Raw genomic sequence first — 26,094 nt, 5'->3', positions numbered from 1 at the left:
CGACAGAAGCTCTGCTTAGACAACCTGTGAGCCGCAACTTGGACCCAGATTGAGGAGGCAGAGGGTTGTCGCGTTTGAGAAAGCCCCGAGAGGCGGGGCGAAATGCATCACGTGACCACGTGATCGACATGCACGGAAGTGATTCTGATATATCCACCGGCGAAAGACACCATTCCAAGAGGGAGGAAGATTGCAGTTTTACTCTCTTCACGGCATCAGATCCCCATATGATGTGGTGAGCTTGCGGTGGACTTTGTCGTTTTTAATGTTGCTGATTGTTTTTTTTATACACATTAATAAATCTTGTGTCTGACACAGTGGTCACTGGAGCATTTCTCTTGGATCCCACGTACCAAAGGGGCTGATCCTCCCTGGGCATGATAGCCAGGAGTGGGGCTTATACCACTCTTTACTTGTGAGTCTTTTTCCTATTGAGACAGTTTTATATGTTTTTATACTAATAACTTTATTGCACTAGGAGTGCTTTCTTTGTCCCCCCCCCCCTTTTTTTTGTCTCCTTTATTATAGTACCCAGCTGTACTTACTGGCAGGCTATAAGTATACACTTGTCGGTGTCTTGTTTTGCACGTAAGGTGCGTTTTTGGGGATTTTACACTATCACTGTATGTATGTCACTTTATTAGATTTGAGGTGTCTCTGCATATATTTTATGCACACTAGCACTTTTTTCTTCTTGTATTACTGTGTACCATATTACCAGGGTATATTGCTGGTGCTGCTTTTTATACCCATTGTTTGTATATAGAGATTTTGCGCCAATTTATCTATTTTATATACTGTATTTTACTCTTAAGTCAGCACTTGGATTCTTCTTTCATAAGCCCAGTATGTTTTACATAGCACTGTGAACCACTTAATAGCTAATTAAGTGTACTGTTGGTGCTGAGATTACATATAGCCAATTAGACTTGTCTTCTTGTACATCGTAAAAACAGTAGGAAAGTAGCTGACACATACAAAGTAAATGTGATCACTAGATGAAAAATGAAAAAGAAAGTCCAGACTTGTGAAATTCCATCTAGTTTAGTATTTTGGAATGCCTTTTACAGTGGATCTTATTAACTGATGTCTCAAAATGAGATAACAATTTTTATCTTAAGAGAAGCTTTCAAAAATAATTGCATCTAAATGAAATGGTATTGGGGTCAAGGGTGATAAAATAAATTAAAACAGGAAGCCGAATCAAGCTTGAACTTCTTCCATTTGAGTTTTCTTATTTGTCACGGTAATTAGCTTTGAGTATATGAGTTCCTATTTATTTTGTAGCTTTTATTTTATAACACTGTGAATATATTAGTTTTTGCAAATAATGACAGTTGTGCAAATAATAATCACAATTCTAAAATGAAAGCTCCTATTTGTATTAGTCAGTTAATGACAATAGTACATGACCTGCTATTATTGCCCAAGTACGAAATATAAAGATGCTTGTATTATAAAGTGAACCGCTATTCATTTACAAAAAGTGTATAGATTAGCCAACATTTACTTGTTGTAACACACAGAGATTGCAGATAATGTGTGTCCATTATCAGGCTCTAACAATAAGCATTGTATCAATTAAATATAATCAAACCTCATGCCAACGGCTTGCTCTCTGTCTTTGAGAGTTTGGTGAGTACTCAGCAACAGTGCTAGTGTTAAAGGAACACACAAGCACTATACACACTGGTTATGGTGCCAGGATTGCCCTGGCACTTCACCAGTGCAAGTGGTCAAACTGTTTGCCAACAGTAATACTTGTTACTTGTGGTCTGCTGGGCTGTACTCCCTGACTTCTCACAGCTGGAGGCCAGATACTACTGTTGGGAGGTTCTGTTATCTTTTCTGAGCTAAGCTCATAGGCTGAGTGCAGTAGCTTATTGCCCTCAGCCAGTAAGCTAAGTCCTGCACTGCCAGTTCTTGCTCAATAAAGAGAGTTTTTGGCAGTGAGGAGGCAGCAAGTGGTGCTTGGTGGACTCATGGTAAGAGGTCAAACTATTAGTAAATGATTAGTAAATTAGACTATTTAAACGGGGTTAGGGGGCATTTCTGATCCCATACCCACTAGTGTGCTCTGTTATGTTATGGTTATGGTGCTTGAAGGGTTCCTTTAGATAAGTTTACTGCAGTATAGAGTTTATTTTTTTGTATGGACAATAACCCCACATAGCTGAGCATATTATCATAGCAAGCCTTAGTGTCTGAAATACAAAAACCCTAGTCTAAACTCATAAGTCGTGACCCCGACAAACAGTGAGTTTGTTTGTTCTACCAGTCTTTGCTCTAACTGAAAATGAAGATGGAGTGCAGTTAGCCATAACCTAATTTGGAGTGCAGATTTCCATTATGCCTAACCCTAAAGGTGCCAAGAACAATGGTAAGCAACACTCAAAAAAACTTTTCACAATTTAAAAAATAAACATTATTTATTTTTTAAATGTTATTGTTCTACTTCAACATGTCGAGATTTCTGCCAGATACCAGATTAATGAATGAAAGTTACATATTTCACTACCAATTTAATGGTTACTAATGAAGAATGACTGTGTGATTCATCCATTGGGATTTTGTACGGGATAGATAGGTACAAGGACACTGAACTTTTAGTTTATTTATTTTACTGCTTGTTCTTTGTTGTTTTGAACAATTACTGCCCTTATTATATTAACACCACTTCTAATATTAGCACTTGGTCTAATGTGTTATTTTTCTATGCAAAAGAGAATGTTCTGTGGTTGTCAGATCAGGGAATTAGAAAAGAGTAACATCTTGTTCTGAAGTCTTTGCTATAAGGATAGAAACAGATTTGAATAATGACAGAAGATATAACAGCTAGGACATAATAGACTGGTGTGTCCCTTGGTTTTCAGCATATTAATAGAACTGTTACTGCATGCGTGATTTTGAACCAGCTCAGTCTTGTTTCCAGTCTGGTGCATCAGCTTCCTGAGAAACTTGCTTTGCTTTAATACTGTTTAGTTCATACAGGCTGGAGAAAGCGAATTACCTATGTAATTAGTATGCATACTAACTAGAGAGATATAATTACCACTCTGACATTGGTGTTCCAACACATTGTTAGCTGACTATATAAACTATCATCTCCCTCTGCAAAACACAGATGCTGTATGATTTCATGCATGTCATGTATTGGTGGACAACTCTACATGCCGTCATTCTTAAGGCTGTCATTACAAGTAGTGCAGAAGCTGGCCTGTACCAATATGAAATGACAACACTCTTGTTTTTACACATTTGCTAACTTTGTGGTTAGCATAACTAAGTGAATAATCTAAAAGGCCTTTGACAAAATAAATTATTAGATTTTTCACAGGACCCTTTTCCTAAAATCCTGAAGTAAATACATGGCACTGCTTATGTTATCTTTTTTATTCTTATTTAAAAGCACATTTGCAGCATTTAACCTTTTTAAAAATCAGCAAAGATTGTACTAAAAATCCAGTCCTAAAACAACCTTATGTCATACAGGATCGTCTGGTCATTTGCCATATTTTTCGGAATATAGGACACAGTTTTTTGCCTCAACATTTGGGGTAAAAGCTGACTGTATCCTATATGCCGCATTATGCTGTGTATATACAGTATAGTGAGTATATACATGTCTGTGATCAAGCACAGTGAGGAAGATCACAGATCTGCATCACCGAGCAACTGCATGCTTCTTTAGATAGAGAGGGAGCCCGGCAGGTTCTCTGAATGCACTTCCAATGAGCTAACTGACACACACACACACGCCTGGCTTGTCAAAGTGTTACTGTCAGTTACCACTTATCGATAGGAGTTGGATCCGGCAGAGGTGCAAGCTGGGTCGTTACAGAAGCACTGGATCACCAAGAATATCTAGTAGCAGCTTGTTACCACAAGACTACCAGGGAATTCTTTGTGTGTCATTTTGCCCAAATATTTCTGATATTTTTTAATATTTAAAAAAAAGTATTTTATAGCTCCTATATATTCACGTGTAAAGAATCTCAGGTCTAACAATCTAAATTAATATTTTCTAATTTGTAAGAGCATATTGCACAATTACTGCTTGTTGAGTGAAGCAATTTAAATAGTTTTATTGCTACATTTCTCTGGATTTTCTATACCAGAGTTCTTCACTCTAGGGCTGGAAACCAAAACTGCATAACCCTCTGACTTTGTAAGTATTCTATGATGATGTTTTTTTTTTTCTAGAATGCATTTTGTGATGTAGTGCAAATCTATTATATTTGATAAATAGTTGACTGAGCTAATTTTATGATTAGAGATTGATAGGGTTGAACCTTGACAGAAATGACAATTCTCACATTTATTATAGCCAATTCCGGTAGCAATTCAGCGGGTCAAGCAAATTTGCAAAAATCGCCAGACACATTTGGTGTCCAGAATAAATCTGGTGCCTTCACATCCGATTCCTGTACAAAGATTCACAAAGTACTGGTTTTATTAAAATTCAGGACAAAATGCTCATTTGCAAATTATCATTCAATTGATTTTTGCTATAGCCCACTGACAGCATCATGGGCATTCTGACCAGTTAGTGGCTATGCAGGAAAAGTGAGATGCACTGTTTTTCAGAAACTTGAGCTACAGTAGCTCTTCTGTGTGATCAGCTAGCCTTCGATCCCCAAGAGCTTCAGTGAGCATTGGGAACCCATGATCCTGACACCGGTTCACCAGTTGTACTTGCACCACATTTGGTACGTACTAACCACTGCATAATGGGAACATCCCACAAGACTTGCCTTTTTGAAGATGCTCTAATTCATTCATCTGGCCATCACTATTTGGCACTTGTCAAAGTCACTCAGATGTTTTTGCTTCCTAAGTTTTCTTGCTACCAACACATGAAATTCAAAAACTGACTGTTCCCTAGCTGCCTATTATATCCCACAACTTGAAATGTGCCATTGTAACAATATACTCAATGTTATTCACTTCACTTGAGTGGTTTTAATGTTGTGGCTAATCAGTATGTGCACCATGTACAGAAAGATAATGTCCCCATCAGTTGACAACTCTTTTGGATGGCAACCTGGTAAAACATTCAGGAGAGGTTTGATGTGTGAAATGTCCTACCTTTGTTGAAGCTCTGTGCAATTTCTCGAATATGAGTTAAAAGGACGTTTCTAGTATAAGTAGGATCTATTGTATTTGTTGAGATCTTACAAACTTCCTCTGTTACTGTAAAATTGAAAAGAAGCCTGTGTGAAAATTCTAACTCATAGAGTATAGAAGGCTGCTTTTTATGTGGATTAAATATGTCTGTAATAATTATTTGCCTAAAGTGCTTCTATACTGAAATGTCATTTGGTGCAAAAAGAGCCCTTTGTTCAATAAATCTTTGTGTCTATGCCTTCTGCTGTCATGAGTGCTTAGTTCATAGGTTAATAAGTAGTTTGTCACATAGTTATTAAAATATGCCATCTTGCACACTGCAGCCTGACAAAATGGCATGATTTGACACCACTGTAATCATGGAGATAGATCTCCAAATTAACTCATTCAAAATGACAGTCTGTTGTGCTGGCAGACTGCGCATTTTAAATGTTAATCTATATAGAGTCTGAAACAAGCTCACATATATGGAATATGGCTGGACTGAACTAAAGGTTATTGCAGAAACATTTTTGGACAAACTTAGATGTGAATAATCATTGGTGATGTCATATTTTTTTTTATAGTGAAAGGGTTTTACAAATGAGGCTTTCAGTTAAGATACTGATATCAGCATGCATAAAATATAGAGTGTGTTTTTTTTTCTAATTTTCCATCTTACAAATTTCAAATAATGAAAGATTTTAGGACTAAATGAGCTCAGACATGTAACCAGTCTAGTGAACCGTTAGCAGTCCCACGTGATTCACTGAAGTAGATAAGTATTACTAGACATCTTTTCAGAGGGAGGACTGTTTCTGTGTAATATACCCTGTTAAATACTATGGAGAAGATCCCTCTTCTTAATTTGCAGGAAAACATGCAAAAAAATGTTGTACTTACCTGAAATCCAGTTTCCCCCTGGACAACTTGGGAAAAAGGGAGCATGACTGCTGACCATGCCTTGGGTGCTGTATACAAAAAAATGGTTATTGTTGCAATGTGTATGTTTTTTGGAGTTGCTGGGGGAGGAGACTTACCCATCAGCAGAAATGGTTGGAAGGTTAATACTGTGTTTCCCACCATCCCACCCTATTGAGAAAGTGGAGTGGTGTCTAGTTGTTATTCTTTGTTTTGTCACAGCTTAGCGGGATTCCATGACAGCGCAGATGAAAAGCGGAGACGGCAGCCTGCACGCAAGCTTATGGCAAGTGACGTCTGTTGAGGCTCTTGGGAAAAGGTTGGAGAACTGTCTGTTGGGCAAACGTCCAACGGCTGACAGCGCTATGGTGTTAATATTGGAATGTTTAATAAAGCTGTGACCATTGCCCTTATATATTCTAGAAGGTGTCCTGTGTTTATTTGAGGGGCAACAGTGGGGGAAGGATATAGGATACATCCACTCTGCATCCTTCGTGACCCTTGTGAAAGACCCTAACGGGTGCAACTATGACTATATTAATAAAGGGGGATCCTTACCTTCTCATGGCTCAATAAGGAGAAAAAAGGAGGAAAATCAATTCAAACACAGCACCCTGAATTAATTTTAAATGCCTAACATCGTAATTAAATTTTAAAGTGACTTTACTATGCTATCAAACATAGTCTTGTGCCTCATTATTCAAAATATACAGATTTAGCTATGATAGTGGTTCCAATGCTGTAATAACCCTTAATCATAATCTCTTTATCAATCACATGCTAAAATTATTTTTTAGTGAAGTGGATTACCATTATTTCAAAATGTTTCCATCCTTTCCTGTGTTCCATATCTAAAAAACAAATTCTTATAAACCGTGCTGTACAACCGACATCCTTTTGTAGGTCAAACCATTAACCAATACATCTTTTAAAACTCCACATAAACACTCTTTGCCCATGAATAACCACTGTGCTCTTACCCTAATTAATTTTCCTTATAACTAATGAGAAATGTGCCATTACTTATGTGCCTAAATTTATAAAAAAAACCCTCCCAAATACATATTACTGGGACCCCTCCTCCCCCCCATTGCCCTTCTTAACTAACCTAAATAACAGTAGTCGGTGAACCTGCTCTATGCTTGATTAAGATGTTTGGACATCCATTCTTTAGCCTCATCTTTAGAATTTATGATGTATGTTCTGTCATTAAATCTGACAAAGATTTTTAAAGGAAACCCCCAATAATAGCTTATCTGCTTCTCTCTTAATGTTTCAGTAAAAACAAAACAAAGGATCTTCTGTTAGCTCTTGTCATCGCTGACAAATCCTGAAAGAATTTTAAGTTATGGAATTTCTCTTCAGATGCATTGAAGCCTCTCATCGCCCCAACTATTTTTTGTTTGACAAAGTAAGATGATATTCTTACAATTATATCTCTAGGGAGATCTTTATATTGCTTGGCTTAAAATTCTATGCAGCCTTAAGTTCAAATTCAAGTTGTTCTATATGTTCCTCATTTGCTTTAATCCTACCCCCAAGAGACACCACTTGTTCGTTAAATTAATCAAAATGATGATCCAGTATGTTCCCTCTGCACGAGAAACACAGCAACCCCAGACGATTGTTTCAGCCTTACTCTTGTGCCCAGTTTTTTTTGCTCTCCAAGTACTAATTTCAGTTCATGAGAAATAAATAGTTACATCCATTAAAACAGCTGCAATTATGTCTTTATGGTTGTGAGGTGTTTTAAATATCTAGAGAGAAAAAGTACCTAACCACATTAGGGAAGAAAAGAAAACCATTTTTAAGTCAACAAAATGGCCTTTTTGCACGTGGAACATATTTGATTTGTGCTGAGACAAAGAAAAAGAAAAGACGCATAAAATGTTTCAATGACCCACAAGAAAAGGGAAAAATACATGGCATTAAACAGGTGATTGCATGCCACTCAACTAATGTAATCTATATCATTATATGCCCTTGCAGCATGTACTAAGTGGTTAGAACAAAAAGATAATTGCATATAAGAATTGACGAACATGCGCGAAATCTAAAAAGAAAATATGAGAATCACTGTGTCTCTTTACACTTTAAAACCATACATAATGGGAACACACAAATGTTTATGGGTATCCAAAACATTGCTCATAATTGGAGAGGTGAAACGATTGTTAAAAATGGGAAAAACTTAAATTAAATGGAAGTTTAATTTAAATACCTTGCAAACGTGACTTAAATGTAGATTTTGAGTTGTGTCATTTTCTTTAATATTTATTTGGGTACATAAATTAAATATCATTCTGCTATTTCTAACTGGATGGCTGCCCACTTCCTTAAACTCAATTTGACCAAAACCGAAATTCTGTTCTTTCCCCCCTCAAGTGTTGCTACTCCTGTATTTGTCTCCCTCCACGTCAACAGTGCTACCATCATGTTCTCTTTGACTCCGACCTCTCCTTCACGCCTCATGTATCGCCAAATCCTGCCACTTCAATCTCAAAAACATTGCGCGCATCCAACCCTACTAAATGCCACATGCGACTAAGGTGCTGGTCCATTCCACTGTCCTTTCTCGTCTTGACTACAGTAATCTCAGTGGTCTCAGTGGTCTTACGTGCTCCCAACTTGCGCCGTTACAGTCCATAATGAATGCGGCGGCAAGGCTCATCTTCCTGTCTGCCCGCACTTCCCACACTTCACCCTTCTGTCAGTCCCTTCGTTGGCTTCCTGTAAGATATAAGGCTCAATTTAAAATGATGGTTCTATAATGCTGCTCCCACCTATCTATCCTCCCTAATACACAGGTATGTCCCATCTAGGCCCCTACGCTCTGCTGAAGACTTACGTCTATCTTCTGTCCATACTCCCACCTCTGATGCCTGCCTTCAAGACTTTTCGAGGGCTGCACCGTTCCTGTGGAACTCACTTCCCTCCTCCGTTAGATTCAGTTATATATATTTATAAATTATATTATCATTTAAAATTAGTTCATGAATATAATGAACTCCCTAATGTTACATTATATACATCTTCCCTTATTTTTTATTTATATTTAAATTAAATACATTGTGCTTTTAAACATTTAATTGAGGAGTCCCCTTTTCTTCGTTACATTGGTTGTTTGCGATTATTATAATTATAAATTGTGCATGTCATTTATGTGCTATTTATATGTATATACTTTTCTAATGTGTGGCATTATACACGCGATCTCCATAGAAATAGTGACACACAACAAACGTTGTTAAGGCTGATAGCTAATCATGGACTTCCTGATGTATCACTTCTGTGAGATTGCAGATGGCCATGTTGGATGATCCTTGTGCCCTAAGTGCTCCTTTATTGACCGGCAAAGGTCATGTGAGTGCAGGTAGCGCAGGTAGCGCAGGTTTAAACATCGGGACATTGATGTGAGTGCAGGAAGCACAGGTTTAAACATCTGGACATTGAGGAGTGCAGTATTCCAGTTGACAAACCCAGTAACAGGGTTAACATGTATTATGGAGGCAATTGAAAGGACTTTTATTGTTTGTTTTTATTTGCTTTACAATTGTTAGTCCTACATACATTTTTGTTATTTGTACAGTGTACCTATGAGGTGGGACCTCCATGCATCAAATTTGTTCCAGCACAACCTACAGATGCTCAATCGGACTGAGATCTAGTGAATTTGAAGGCCAAGGCAACACCTTGAATTCTTTGTCATGTTCCTTAAATCATTCCTGAAAATTTTTTGCAGTCTGGCAGGGCGCATTATCCTGCTGAAAGAGGCCACTGCCATTAAGGAACAATCTCTAGGTAGGTGTTACATGTCAAAGTAACATTCACGTGAATGCCAGGATCTAAGGCTTCACAGCAGAATGTTGCCCAGAGCATAATACTGCCTCTGCCAGCCTTTTTTCCCATCCTGACTTTGAATTATGTCAATTTTTTATAGACACAAGAGCCGCCTCTTTTCCGTCTGTCACTTTTATCCACTCAGCAATATATATATTTATATATTCTTTTCTACATATTTTTTTACATATATTTTATATCTATATATTTTTTCTAAATATAAAATAGATCTTTGTCCTTACTTGTAAAGTGATTCTAGTTATAATAGACATACCCTCCCCCTCTTTTTAAACATGATAGTATTAAATTCCCCCTTTATCTGTTCTTTTTTTTTTATCTTTATTTTATTGTGCAAATAGTGAACATAACAGGTTTGCCATGCCACGACAGCAGACCAAACATAAGTATTAACATACATATGTTGTGATATTTAGATTTCTTTCACATTTTTTGTGTTAAATGTAGATTATAACATGCTAGTCAAGGATGTGTAGGTTGAGTAAGCATATAACAGTTAGCTATTTTGTGAGAAGGTCTAGACAAATGAACTAGAAAGAAAATTATAGACATTTGTATATTGGTGTTGTTTTATCAAGCTAGATATGCCTGAACAGATTATTGTAGAACACTATAAGTCAGGCTGGGTATTTATGTATATACTACGGTGGCTTGCAGAAGCGAATGTTGCAGGCTGAACATGTGTGGGTGCTTTGTAAGTCCCAAGCTTAGGCAACCATGGGTTCCAATTCCTTGTTGCTCCTCCCGTGGACTGCCTTAATGGATCCGTTTCGTGAGCCCTTGTTCGACCAGGATGAGCTTCACCATCCGAGGTCGGGTGAGTGGCTCCCAGCGGCCCATGTGGCCCGATACCTAGAGAACTGGGTACGGCACCCACTCAGCAAGGCAGCCGAAATAAACTAAGGGCAGAGTGTCCTAGGCCTGTAGTGCCTAATAAAGTGTGTCACACCCTGGAGGTAGACCCTAAGATGACCCAGTTTCTGGCAAAATTGGGTTGGAACCCACACAAAGGGCTGGACGTAGATTGTGCCAAGACAAAAACCTGGATATCTTTGGTCCCCTGGCTAAACTATTTTACTTGGCGGAAGACGCCACAGCTGAGAGCCGAATGGTCAACCTGGAGGAGGTCCGTGGCTGGGTCCAGAGTGCGATTTGCATAGCTGGTAGTGTTAATGCCTCCCTGTCCACGGAACGGTGTTAAGCCATTCTGTTTAAGATAGAGCCCAAATTGGCCAATCTTACCCTCACTGAGGCTGTTAAGGATGCCCACGATTCCTTTATTAAGGATCGGGGGTTAATAAGGCCCAGTCCTCCATGCGAAGGGTGTTCCAGGGGCAGGTTTCTACCAGGGCCGGCAGATTCAGGGGCCGTCTGCAGTTATTTCCAGTCCCATGGCTCGGGACGAGGCTCCTTCCAGCACAGCTCCAATTACCAGGAGGTGAGGACCCAGTCCCCTTTCTTTCCATCATGGCGGTCGAGAGGCTTCTGTGGACATGCTCCAGGTGCCCATATGGTGAGTTTACACACACCTCAAGTTTTTTCTCATGTTTGTGTAGGAGGCAGACTGTCATTTTCTCCCAGTTTGGTCAGCGATTACCTCAGATGCATGGGTCCTTGACACTGTTTGAGGTTTTCATATAGAACTCGTGAGCACACCGTGCGATATTCCAACTCCTCAACTGATCTGCTTCTCCCTTCGAGACCGCAGATTGATTGATGAGGAATAGTCTGCCCTCCTCTGCAAAGAGGCAATCGACCTGGCCCTTCAGTGTCCTGTAGGGATCATAAGCAATATATTCCTTGTGGAAAAGAAAGGTGGAGAGATGCGCCCTGTCATCAACTTACGCCCACACAATGGGCGTAATTACTACCGCAATTTCAAGATGGAGGGAATCCATCTTCTGAGGGACCTACTCCTATGCGGGGATTTGTATGCAAAACTAGATTTGAAGGACACGTATCTGATGGTTCCGGTAGCCGAACATTCTCGATATCTACTTTTCTTCCATTGGAAGGACAGAGTTTGGCATTTTACATGTCTTCTTTTTGGTCTCTCCTTGGCGCCCTGGTTCTTCACAAAGCTGCTACACAGTCGGGACATACGCCTGATCGTCTACCTGGACGACATACTTACAAGATGCATTTGAGAAAGAGAATAGACAATTGGGTTCAGAGGAAGGGACAGAGGGACATAGGGAATATGCAATATTTATGGCTCTGGAGCACTCCATCCTTACGCAACATCTACGATGGACCGTAGACCTACTCGTACGACTGGGGTTCATTGTCAACTGGGAAAAATCCTGCCCGACCCCATGCAGGCACATAGTATTTATAGGTTTTCTTGTGGATTCAGAGGAGGAATAATTGAGCCTTCCGTCCACCAAGATTCGGACGATCCGCAAGGAACTTCGCAGTGCGCTTCTCCATCCACAGATCACCGTACGTCATTTGGCACGGCTCATTGGACTGCTGGCCTCTTCTATCCAGGCGGTGTTTCTGGCTCCTCTCCATTACAGGGCACTTCAGCAATTGAAGATAACTAACCTGCGAGAGGGCGCATCTTACTCGGATCTGTTTACTCTGGATGGCGAAACGAGGGCTGAACTGCAATGGTGGATCCTAAATCTGTCTGCGTGGAACAGCAGGGCGATCTTCTATTCACAGCTGGAGTTCACCATAGACTCGGTGCAAGTCTCCATGGCTGGGGTGACCACTGCGAAGGTGTGTCGACGGAAGGTCGTTGGTCGGAATCTGAATCCCGGCTCCACATCAATGCGTTGAAACTCCTGGCGGGCTCCTTGGTGATCTGGAGTTTCACGAGGGACCAGGCATGTGCATGCATTCACCTACACATGGACAACATCTCAGCGATGAGGTACGTCAACCACATGGGCGGCACCCAGTCGGAGATCCTAGCCAGGTTGGTGAAGGAATTTGGGGAGTTTTGTCTGGTTCAGAACTTGGTGGTCCAGGTGGAATATTTACCGGGCCAGAAATGGACACTTATTGTGATCAATCCGATACATATGATCGAAACCAGGTTAGTGGACAGTCACCAATACCTGAGTTTTTTAGTTTGTGCAGTAGAATGTTGTGGTCTGTTGTGTCAAAGGCCTTTGCAAAGGAAAAGAGCTCCAGTTAGGTCTCCTTGTTCCATGCCAGTTTGGATGTCATTGCAAACTTTTAAGAGGGCAGTTGTAGTTGCGTGATTCGGGCGAAAGTTTGATTGATCAGGGGTCAGATAGTTTGATTGTTGGTAATACTCACATAGTTGCATAGTAGCATTTTTCCAATATTTGTGACAATACTGGGAGCAATGATATTGGGCGATAGTTAGAAACCAAAATAGTGTCACCATGGATAGGTACTATTGTCGCAGTCTTCCAAAGTTTGGGTATGTATCCACACACCAAGGTTTCGTTAATTAGGGTTGTGACAGGTTTAGCAATTGCCAGCGTTCTGAGCTTCAACAGCATTATTGGGATTTGATCAGGTCCAGACTGCTAATCTGGTGTTTCTTAATGACACTAATAGGTACAGGTCTAAAATTGAACTTATCTATATTTAGTCTTTCCAAAATTAGTGGGGCTTAATCCATATTTGTAGTTTCAGGATGTGTGTCATTTATTTGCTTGGCAATCAGGGTGGTGGAGCATCCGACAAAATAATTGTTTTATGGAATTGTCAACATAAATTACAATGCCTCCTCTTCTTTTTGCTCTGTCATTTCTATGTTATGAATACTCTTGTAATGCAATGGAAGAGTCAAGTATTTTTGTGGTTAGCCACGATTCAGAGAGAACGATGATTTTGGGTTTTTAATGTGAACACCAAATGTGCAGTGCATCAATTTTTGGTAGTAAGCTGTGGATGTAGCAGTGCACAAAGTAGAGGCCTTTTTTTAGCTGGGAGGCTAGGAATGGAATCTGTTGGGGGACTTTACATTTGCAAGGGCAAGTAACATGAGTAATAGGAATTTGGACATAATCTTAGTATTGCAATTGTAACGCTTTATACTTTTATGTGTGGGGATTTGAGGGCTTGATTTCAACACACCAGCACTCTGCAGATAAATTGAAGCAACAAAGCAGTCCATTATGTATAAGAATTTGGTCCTCAGTTTGTGGTAAGTGTTGATTAAGGAGATAGTAGTAGGAACATGGAGGAGTGTGAAGAGTAGTAGGAACATACAGGAGTGTGAAGAGTGTTACAAGGACTATTAACACGGTCAAATTTGGAGCCATGTACAAGAAGGGAATAGATGAAAACAAAAAATTACACAAGTTACAAATAATGCATATATGCTGAAGAAGTAGTACTTACACTACACATTTCCTCCTTGTGTCCTCCTTGGTAAACTCCTTGGATTCAGGGCACTTATTAGAAGTTGGCATTTGATCAATAGTGGCACAGAGATGGAATGTGGCCTGTGCACCCTTTGGTCATATGTGACAACTTCTTGAGGTATGTTTCAGGTCATCATCTTGCTGGAGGACTGTGAGCAGTTTTCTGACACTGGATAGTATATTTCCCTCCAGAATGCCTTGATAGTCTTCTGATTTCATTGTGCCTTGCAGAGATGCTAGGCAGCCAGAGGTATTTGAAAATAGAGAATGTGGAAGGCACTTGAAAATGGAGAATGTGGAAGGCACTTGAAAATGGAGTACTTAGGCACACCCTTTTTTCTGTTTTGTGCTACTTTTGTATTCTATTTACTATTAGGGGATTAGAGGGAACTCCCCTTCCATGTTAAGGTGTGCAGCCGTTTATTAAGTTTTATATAGTTCTCTGTGGCAGCTTAGCGCTGACTCTTCTCCCTGTTTTTTCTTAGCCAGAGGTATAGCCAGCAAAGTAACCCCAACATTCGTCTCTCAGCTGTGGCGTCTTCCGCCAAGTCAAATAGTTTAGCCAGGGGACCAAAGATATCCAGGTTTTTGTCTTGGCACGATCTACGTCCAGCCCTTTGTGTGGGTTCCAACCCAATTTTGCCAGAAACTGGGTCACCTTAGGGTCTACCTCCAGGGTGTCACACACTTTATTAGTCACTACAGGCCTAGGACACTCTGCCCTTAGTTTATTTTGGCTGCCTTGCTGAGTGGGTGCTGTAGCCAGTTCTCTAGGTATCGGGCCACATGGTCCGCTGGGAGCCACTCACTCGACCTCGGATGGTGAAGCTCATCCTGGTCGAACAAGGGCTCGCAAAACGGATCCATTAAGGCAGTCCACGGGAGGAGCAACAAGGAAGTGGAACCCGTGGTTGCCTAAGCTTGGGACTTACAAAGCACCCACACATGTTCAGCCTGCAACATTCGCTTCTGCAAGCCACCATAGTATATACATAAATACCCAGCCTGACTTATAGTGTTCTACAACAATCTGTTCAGGCATATCTAGCTTGATAAAACGACACCAATATACAAATGTCTATAATTTTCTTTCTAGTTCATTTCTCTAGACCTTCTCACAAAATAGCTAACTGTTATACGCTTACTCAACCTACACATCCTTGACTAGCATGTTATAATCTACATTTAACAGAAAAAAATGTGCAAGAAATCTGAATGTCACGACAATGCCATAATATGTATGTTGATACTTGTGTTTGGTCTGCTGTCGTGGCATGGCAAAGCTGTTATGTTCACTATTTGCACAAAATATCACTATGCCTCCTCCATGGTTCATGGTAGGGATGGTGTTCTTAAGCTTCTTTCCATTTTGTAAACATGGAGTTGTAAACATGGTTTGCCAAAAAGCTCTACTTTTGTTTTGTCTGCCCAAAGGACATTCTCCAAGAAAGACTATGGTTTTTGTCAACATGCATTTTGGCAAACTCCAGTTGGAGTTCAGGGTAAATGGTGCATTAGAGTATTTGATGAAAACTCAAGGGTACAAGTAATAGTACTAGTACTTTCAGCCACATATGTAAGAGAGGGTATAAATTAGCTCACCATGTAACCAGTAAGCAAGTCAAATAATACACTTTTTTTTAAAATTAAGATTTGTGTTATATAAAAAATAAGTTGGCTCTTCAGATGATGTTCCTAAAATATGCCTTTGCATAACTAATGTGATTTCACAAGGACCCGCTTGCCAACAATTTCAGTAGATAAGGAACTTGAGAAAGTAATTAACACATAAAATGTTTAGAGAAATCTCAATAAATTAGTTATGTATGAAATAAAAGTTTGCAAGTGACAGAACATGACAATTAGAATTCAAACCGACAAAATATTAACTATAATGAGAGCTAATGAAATGCGAGCTAGCTAAACCCTGTATCTTGTTCATGTGAAGGTCATATTGGTGTTCACATAACTTTGAATTAACATGTAAAAGTATGATGAAAGCAATTAACCTTCATGGCAAAGGGTTAGGAGAATCTCTGTATATCATGCCCAGACAAGTCATTGTTCTTGATGGGTTTAAAAACATATTTTTTTCAGGGCAGAGGTATCCATCAGTGTTAAATGGCCATGTGACCTACAAGACCATGCAAAATATATAAAAAGGCATGGTAAAAATAAAAATAGAAACATAGTATATGTACAATTATTATATTGTTATATTTATATTTATATATACAACATAATAGTAATAATAGTATTAATTAACCCCCAATTTTGACAACATTTTGTGTGGAAAAATATTACCATAACATTTATTTTAAACATGGAATACTTAGCTAGCATGTAAGCTCATCTTCTAGCATGTAAGTAGGGCCCTCAACCCCTCTGTTCCTGTGCGTCCATTTGTCTGGTTACAATTAAGTGTCTGTTAGTCCACCCATTGTACAGCGCTATGGAATTTGCTGGCGCTATATAAATAATAAAATAATAATAATAAATGTAATAAATGTATAGGAAAACAGCAATTCTGTGGATGTATTGCTTTTCAGACATTTACACAACTCTTATATTTCATTTAATTGTTAATCCTTCATAGGATTTTAGGGTAATGTAAAGATGTACGGATTATTCGATTTTCTTAATTCACACACATCTGAAATGTTAGTATAAAAGCAACAATAGAGTGCTTCTCACGTACAGTATGTATGTTAAATAAATATAAATAGTCAAATTACCTATTTATAGGTAGTTGTAATGACCATCTTTATTGGTGGACAATCTCCTCTTCCTAGCATTTTTCTGTAATCATTTTCCTATTTATCTTGCTTCACTGTAACCCACACAGGCCTGCATGAAACAATATCCTAAATTAATTCATCAATTACTTTTTGGTTTATAAATTTGTAAAAATTAACTTTTTGTTCATTTGCCCATGATTTTGAACATGCTACCAATTTATCCATCAATATATCACAATTTTGTATAATTAAATAATATAATTTTTGTGTTATGCTTTTTAACAAATTTTAATTTTTTTACTTATTATTTCAGATTTATTTTATTCCAACATTTCTTATTTTTGGGTAAACTTTTTGAATGATTACAGATTTTTGGGTAAACTTTTTCAATAATGTATTTACAGAATTCAGATTAAAGTCTATGGGAATTTGTGTGTAAAAAATAATTTGACAAGTATATCCAAATATATTAAATTCAGGCCATCTTGTCTTGATGTTTAGAAAGAAAAAAAATACACATTCTGTGCTCTATTCTTATTCTATAAAAATATATTTTATCACATTAACTTTTCTTTAGTCATTTCAGTGCCGTAGGGATGGACAAGCTGCTGCAAATGAAAAATCTTATATAAACATTCCCTTAAAGCAGGGTCCTCATTACATTTCCAAAGTATGGTAATTCATCTTCATCAAAAATAATGCTGGAGGTAGTCATTTCAGAAAGATATGCATTACTGCTCAGCACTTTACAGTCACCCAATACACAAATCAATTTCAAATAGAAGAAAATAGAAAACATATGGGGAAAAGCAAAAAAGAATAACATATACATATTTTCAGCTATGCAAAAGCTGAACAGTAAAACTTAAAAAAAAACCACACAAATATGAAATGGAAAAAAAAAACTACTTATTCCTTCAATTAAAGTACAAGAAAACAAACAATAATATGTATATAAAAAAATATTGTCAAACTCTTCCATACAACATAACACGTCTATTGTGTAACAATCATGAAAAATCCATATACAATGTCAGCCCTAAAAAAAATATATAAACACAAACAGATAATAGCATTAAAGACAAGGAACTGCTCCAATATTGATTATGATAATAATTTTCCATTCTTGAGATGCTAACCTTAGACTATAATTCGCCATTATTTGTTGGTTAATGCACATCTTTAATAAACATAAGACAAACATGCATAGCACTGTACTGTTTTGAACTTTCCCGAATCACAGACAATACTAAAAGCTCACAATAAAATGGTGAGCTCAGCAAAACGTATCATAATAAAAGTGCAAGATAATTCTCAGCAAAAAACAGTTCGCCACTTTGTGATTCACTGCCCTTTTCCCAGTAGTAACCATATGCGTACAACAGTATCAACGGCTCCTGATAGCAAATTTAAGAAGAGGACCTTCAAGGTGATATTTTCTGAGATATAGCATGTGCTATGTGCTACAGTAGAAAGGCAGTGGCAGTAAAGGATGTTAATGTTTGGCTGAAGTCTTGGTGTAAGATAAAGGGTTTTGGGTTTCCTGAGCACTAGGCCAATTTTTGCTTGGATATAATCTCTCTAGTTTATATGGATTGTACTAGAATGGAAGAAATTGTTTGTGCTGGGGGAGAGGATGGCTAGAAGTTTACATAGTTACATAGCCTGAAAATAGAAAACTGTTCATTAATTTCAACCTTTCTCACAACTGTTTTTGCAGTTTTTCCAAAAGAAGGCAACAAAAAAAAACTAAGCTCAAATTCTTTACAATTTTGAAACAAACTAAGAAAAAGATCTTTCTTGACAGCAGAATGACAGTCAGATCTTTCCTTCGATCAAGCTGTTACCTCACATATTAAAATTTATATCCCTGTTTGTCCAGCTGGTGAACCACATAGGCAATGGGATATTAGATCCCGCTGGTTGACTCACCACTCTGTAAAACACTGTATCACTGTTACCCTTCTTGTGGACAGGATATTTGCTTCACTTTTTGCTATCTTGTACATTTATTTTTGTTGATATTTCAAGTAGGAATGTATTATCATGTTGGACAACGCTGTTTTCACAGGATTAGTCTATTCTTTTCTTCCAATTGTTGCTTTATTTTCTTTCATAAATCATACCATCGGATTGTAGAAGAGCAGACGTGGTGCCTTTATTTAAAAAGATTTCAAAAGGCCGTCCTAGAAACAGACCTATGTGTGACAAACCCTGTGATTTCCAGTTCTCCAGTTATTTTTCCTGCATTCATTAGTTTGATCTACTGAACACCGACCACCCCCTTGGCTCATTAACTTCAAAATAACAAAAAAGTTAACTGCTCTCCCTGGGAGGCCGCCATTAGTGATGTCGCAAACATAAAATTTTCGGTTCGCGAACCGCGAATGCGAATTTCCGCAAATGTTCGCGAACCGGGCGAAACCGCCACAGACTTCAATAGGCAGGCGAATTTTAAAACCCACAGGGACTCTTTCTGGCCACAATAGTGATTGAAGGTGGGGGGGAGACCTACTCTCCTTCCCCCCCACCGGCCCCCACCCCTGGGCGGCGGGTGGGGGCCATAAAGATAATGGGGGGGCCTACTGTCCTCCCCCCAGGCCCCCACCCCTGTGCGACGGGTGGGGGCCATAATGATAATGAGGGGGGGACCTACTGTCCTCCCCCCCGGCCCCCACCCCTGTGCGGCGGGTGGGGGCCATAAAGATAATGGGGGGAACCTACTGTCCTCCCCCCCAGGCCCCCACCTCTGTGCGACGGGTGGGGGCCATAATGATAATGAGGGGGGACCTACTGTCTTCCCCCCCAGCCCCCACCCCTGGGCGGCGGGTGGGGGCCATAAAGATAATGAGGGGGGACCTACTGTCCTCCCACTCTCTGGCCCCCACCCCTGGGCGGTGGGTGGGGGCCATAAAGATAATGAGGGGGGACCTACTGTCCTCCCCCTCTCCGGCCCCCACCCCTGGGCAGCAGGTGGGGGCCATAATGATAATGGGGGGACCTACTGTCCTCTCCCCCGGCCCACACCCCTGAGCGGCGGGTGGGGGCCATAAAGATAATGGGGGGACCTACTGTCCTCCCCCTCTCCGACCCCCACCTCTGGGCGGCGGTTGGGGCCATAATGATAATGAGGGGGGGACCTACTGTCCTCCCCCCCGACCCCCACCCCTGGGCGGCGGGTGGGAGCCATAAAGATAATGAGGGGGGACCTACTGTCCTCCCCCCGGCCCCCATCCCTGCACAGTGAGTGGGGGCCATAAATCACAATGGGGGGACCTACTGTCCCCCCCGGCCCCCACCCCTAAGCGGTGGGTGGGGGCCCCGAAAAAAAACAATATGGGGGGACCTACTGTCCCCCACCCCAGCCCCCACCCCTGAGCGGTGGGTGGGGGCCCTAAAAAAAAACAATAAGGGGGACCTACTGTCTCCCTCCCGGCCCCCACCCCTGAGCGGTGGGTGGGGGCCCTAAATACAAATGGGGGGACCCTAGTCACCCCCTGCCCCCCCAAAAAATTATCCCCCTACCTACCCCCTCACCCTAAAAATAATGAGGGGGGACCTTTAACTAAGAACCTGTCAAAAATATTAGAAAAAAAAACAACTTACCATTTTTTTAATTTAAGCCAATCAGAGTGCTCTTTGTCATTTTACACAGCGTGGGAAAGTTCTTTGGAATTTTCCCACGCTGTGCAAAAAGACATAGAGCAATGTGATTGGTGGGCTTGAAATCCATCCAATCACAGTGCACAGTGCCCCCACCCACCGCACAGGGGTGGGGGCCAGAGGGGAGGACATTAGGTCCCCCTTTGTCACGGCTTACCTTGGTGGTTTATGGCCCCCACCCACTGCGCAAGGGTGGGGGCCGGGGGGAGGACAGTAGGTCCCCCCTCATTATTTTTATGGCCCCCACCCACCACTCAGGGGTGGGGGCTGGGGGGACAGTAGGTCCCCCCATTGTGATTTATGGCCCCCACCCACTGCGCAGGGGTGGGGACAGTAGGTCCCCCCATTGTGATTTATGGCCCCCACCCACCGCACAAGGGTGGGGGCGGGGGGGAGGACAGTAGGTCCCCCCTCATTATTTTTATGGCCCCCACCCAACGCTCACGGGTGGGGGTGGGGGGGAGGACAGTAGGTCCCCCATTGTGATTTATGGCCCCCACCCACCGCGCAGGGGTGGGGGCCGGGGGGAGGACAGTAGGTCCCCCCTTATTGTTTTTTTATGACGAATAGGGGGCAGATCGAACATGCTATGTTCGCCGGGAACTATTCGCCAGCGATTAGATCGGGACATCACTAGCCGCCATTTGTATAACCGAACAACACATGAGCTGGAAAATGGCGACCATCTTGTCTCCCGAAAGCAGGCACCGGTACTTGGTCGTCGAGTGTCTGGAACTCCAAGCCGGAACACCGGTAACTTTGTACTAACACCTGCTTCTATTCCCGACAAGCCAGGAGAGCGATATTCGGTAAAAAGGTAGGCCTGAACTAGACGAGCAATTGCTACCTATGAGCCAGGGGAACTGTTTGGTATTTCTTTCATTTTGGGACTACCGTAAGTGACCGGCTTTCAAAACTTTATCTCAGTGCCGATTCAACTGTATTCGTGGGATTTGAGCACTATTTGGACACTTTGAGCACTCAGATCCAGGATGTCCAAGGATTTAGGACTTGTGGGGGTCCTTAGTAATATTATATATGTTTTGGGGTATTTTATGTTTTATATTTTGTACCTCTACTGTCTGGGAGATAATTAGTTTAAGCAAAGTACACTCAATTATCTCCTAGACACAGAGTGCCTGGGCATGTTTTCCTATACTTTTGCTGGAGACCCCATGCTGGGGGTCTGTGTATAAAAGTGGGCCACCTGGCCATAATAAAGCATTCCAGTTGTACCCTTCATGAAGTTTCAATTGATGTTTGGGTATGTGAACGATGAAGCGCTTGATTTTTCCCACGACCTGCGTAGATTTCGGGAGAGTTCAAATTAGCGTACTCTGCGAACGGGCATAACCTTCTAGGAGTTCGGGAGTGTTAGTACTATACTAAGTACAAGGGGTTTGTTACACTGTGAGTTTAGCATCTGTGCTTCGGAAATTATTTGAAGGGCTGTTAAGGAATACTATTTAAGAATTAATTTTGAACAGCATATGTCATTAGCAGTAATCAACATGTTTTTATGAGATACAGGCCATGCCAATTTGACTTATTTAGATTCAATAAAGAAGCTGGTAGAAATATAGATCGGGTGTTCCAGTGGATGGAATCTACTGAGAATTTGCAAAGGCATTTGGTACAGTTCCACACAAAAAGATTACTTTTTTCTTTAGGACCCCAACCACCGCTCAGGGGTGGGGGCCGGAGGGAAGGACAATAGGTCCCCTCCCTTATTCTTCTTTAGGGCCCCCAACTGCTGCTCACGGGTGGGGGTTGGGGGGAGGACAATAGGTCCCCCACATTATTTTACTTTAGGGCCCCCACACGCTGCTCACTGTTTAATAGACATGCCCCCATTATTTTACTTTAGGGCCCCCACATGCTGCTCACTGTTCAATAGACATGCCCCTACTCGCGGTACAGCGAGCATGGGCAGAATTTACTAATAATTCCAAAGTTCCGAACTTGCCGAAGTCAGGAAGTGCCGATGTCCTGAATTTCGGAATGCCGAACCGAATATTTTCCGCATGCACATCCCTATTCCAGACTGAGTGAAGGGTGTAAAGGAACTAATTTATTATGGCCAAGTTGCCTGCTTTTAGACACAGCCCCTAGCATGGGGTCTCCATTCAATGCAAGGCAAGCCGCTCCCATAAATCTGTCGCTGGGAGATAATTGTGTTAAAGATCGGTAAGCTAATTATGTCCCAGGAACAGAGAGCAAACACAAAAATATAAAACATAAAAATACCCCAAAACAGCATAAAAATAAACAATAACCCCACAAATAATGCATCCATAAATAGCCCTAATCTGAGTGCCCAAGTTCTCCAAATAGAACTAAGATCCATGCAATGTAGGGGAAACGCCACCGTGTTAACGTTCTGACTGGCAGCACACGTGGTCATATGCCCAAAATAGTTCCAGGGTGTTTGATGCTTTGGCCAGTCAACTTTCGGGGGCTCCTGCGTGTGAAATATGGGGTGCTCTGTCTGGCTCTTATGTAGCATTTGTGACCCTTAGTCTCAGACACCTTCCCTCCAAAAAACTCTCCGGGGACCCAAAAAGAACTCATGCCGAATTTAGTTCCTGCTGAGTAAGAACTGCTGAGGACAATTTGTGTGTTTCTTCTTGCGAACAGCTAGTGTTTGGTTCCAAATGAAGGGAAAGTGCCGAACCAGGGGCACCCAGAGAAAGCTGCTAATGGTGGCCGGGGTGGTTAACTCCCAAACGGGGTCTCCGACCTGGACCATAGTGGGCAGGAGGTGAGTGTGGCAAAACTAACTTTGCTACTAGGTCCTGGAGAAGCCTGGTTGCTCGCCTGCTGCCTCAGGACTATGGCCCCTATGTTAAAATTTGTATTCCCCCCTGTAGAAATGCTTGTTCGTGCCTTTCTGCTATGGCGTTCGGTAAATTCAATTTACTGAACAAACGTACGAAAGACCGGACCACCTGGGTATGAAGTGTGCCAGCAATTTACCTCCCTGAAGCTGCTGTTAACCGCAGCTTAATTGACAAACGCTGGGTGGCCGTTGTTCGTATAGCCGAACACACGTGACAGCAGCCATCTTAAACTGTCGAATGCACAACAGTGTTTGTCGACTATTTAATGGAACTGAAAACGGACACTTTTCTTCACGAACACCGCTGAAGCCGCCGACCTCCCTTCTCTTGTTCTCAATCGTTTATACGAACGCCGGGGCGTTCGGGACTTTTGTTATGTGAACAGTGCTACACAAGATAGCTATCCCATGGAGCCCATTCGTATAACGAAAGACTATGTGAAAGACTTGGTGGTTGAACTGTATGTATGTGATCTGAGCGCCATTCGTAATAATGTGAGCTCAGATCTAAGCTATCTGGGGGTATGTTGAACATGCTTATTTTTTTCGGCAGTTTTAGTATTATGTATTTTTATGTTTTTTTTTAGTAACATGTATAAAATGGAGGTTGTGCTCTATCCTCTGAGATAATTGAGTTACTTCCCAATTATCTCCAGGATAGAGAGGAGGGTCCCTATTGTCCAAAGGGGAGTGTTTACTGCTGAACTGTTCTTTTTGGTCAATGTACAATTTGTGTCCTAGTTTCCCACCAGGTCCCCTATGGGAGTGTCCACCTGGTGGGAGACCTGCATACATACCAGGCAGTTAGCCCCATTAAACCAGGTCACCTGCTGACCTTCAATACAGAGCCTCGTCTCGTACTGGTGGGGGGGGGGGGTTATTCGTATGGTTTTACTATTTGGCTGTTTGGGAGTGTAAACCTTTCGTATGTTTTTTCCTGTTCGGCTGTTTGGAGCTTTCGTATGGTTTGGAGCATTCGTATGGATATCCTGTTTGGTGGATTGGTGTATTTGGTAGCCGCCTGTGTATCTGGAAAGGGAATATCTCCTAAATGGCTTTTAACCCCTTTTATGCTTGGGGTGCCGTTACAGTGATCTTCCACACTCCTCCAGGAGTTTGAGGCAAATGTCCATGGGAAAGAGCATTTGTCACAATCAGGGTTACAGAATAGACATTAAAAAACCTTATATGTGAGTATCTTAAAAAAAAGAAACACAATTTTACTACAATATTTAGCAGAGATTGGCAGTTAAATGGCATATAAAGTGTCACAATACCCTCAGAAAAATTGCCACTTGTGTGGCAATTTAGTGATGGCTATTAAAATAACAAATATCCTGTAAAGCGAACTGGACATGTGAATAGTCAATGGTTTCACTCACGGATTATAGAGCCATACCAGACTCTGTGTAATACGCATAAGTAGAAGCCATTGTGGACCAGTCCAGGTTTAGAATCCACAAAGAAAGTTGAATGTCAGCAGCACCAGGATCATTTAAAAATGATTTATTAAGGACAATAAAAACGATATTAAAAACTATATAAGTAATCCTTGTAGATAGTACTTCTAGGTAGAGATGAGATGCGTTTCGACTATTAGTAAGTCTTTCTCAATGTCTCTATGCCTCCTGTGTGCACTGCTGTTTAAATAACCCGATTCTGCTGTTTAAATAGCCCGACTTGTTGATTCCTCACACCTGGGCGGGTTCCAATCAATTCGGCATCTGACGTAATTTCTGGTCCACTGAATTAGATGTCATATCCTCTTTGGGTGTTGGTATTGGCGGCGGGACGTCCATCCTATCCTTAGGATGTGTCGGACATTTTTGTAAAGGGCTTCTTGCCCAAATGATTCTGTTACACCATAACAAACCTTAAAGTAAAAAAAAAAAAAACACATATAGCCAGATGAAAGTTAAATACAAATTATTTACTGTTGTTACACACTGTAATACCATTTTGTTTTAATATACGGATGGTTAATTGATCTACCTACTTAGAAGTTAAAGCTTTCCTATGTTTAATCATACCAAGTACGGTATTAGTTGTTTTTAAAACTTTTTTTTACGTAACAAACCTCTACATATATTATTTTCACATATATTAACAAGATATCCTATACAAATAATGTATATTTAATTTTAATTTGGCTATATGTGTTTTTATGAGCCTGACCTGATCTCCTGTGTAGAATACCTTTTTATAGCTCCTCAAAAGTATACCATAATTGGTGTGAAAAACAGCATGTAATATAATAAACAAAATTAAAGACTATGATTTTTGTGAAATTATTACTAATAAAACCTAAGTATAACATTAATCTACTGAATATACTGAAATAAAGAAATAATACAATACAAAATTTAAATATGCATGAAACACATTTTATATAAAAGTTATCAAATTATCATGCTTCCTGTGAAAAGTAGCAAGGTAAAGTAAAAAACACAACATACTCCTGATGGTATTTCAAACTACAATATCTCTGGGACCAGATGGTTTAACAGACGGAGATAAAACAAAAAAATATATAATATAGCTTTAATTGTTTAACTACTAAAATTATAGCATCATTTAAGGGAAAGATGTTTACCCTATAATATTAATTCTTCATTTAAGA

This window comes from Pelobates fuscus, chromosome 6 (genome assembly GCF_036172605.1).
Source record: "Pelobates fuscus isolate aPelFus1 chromosome 6, aPelFus1.pri, whole genome shotgun sequence".
Taxonomy (NCBI): domain Eukaryota; kingdom Metazoa; phylum Chordata; class Amphibia; order Anura; family Pelobatidae; genus Pelobates; species Pelobates fuscus.
The sequence above is the reverse complement of the archived record's forward strand: the minus strand, read 5'-3'. Positions refer to the sequence as shown.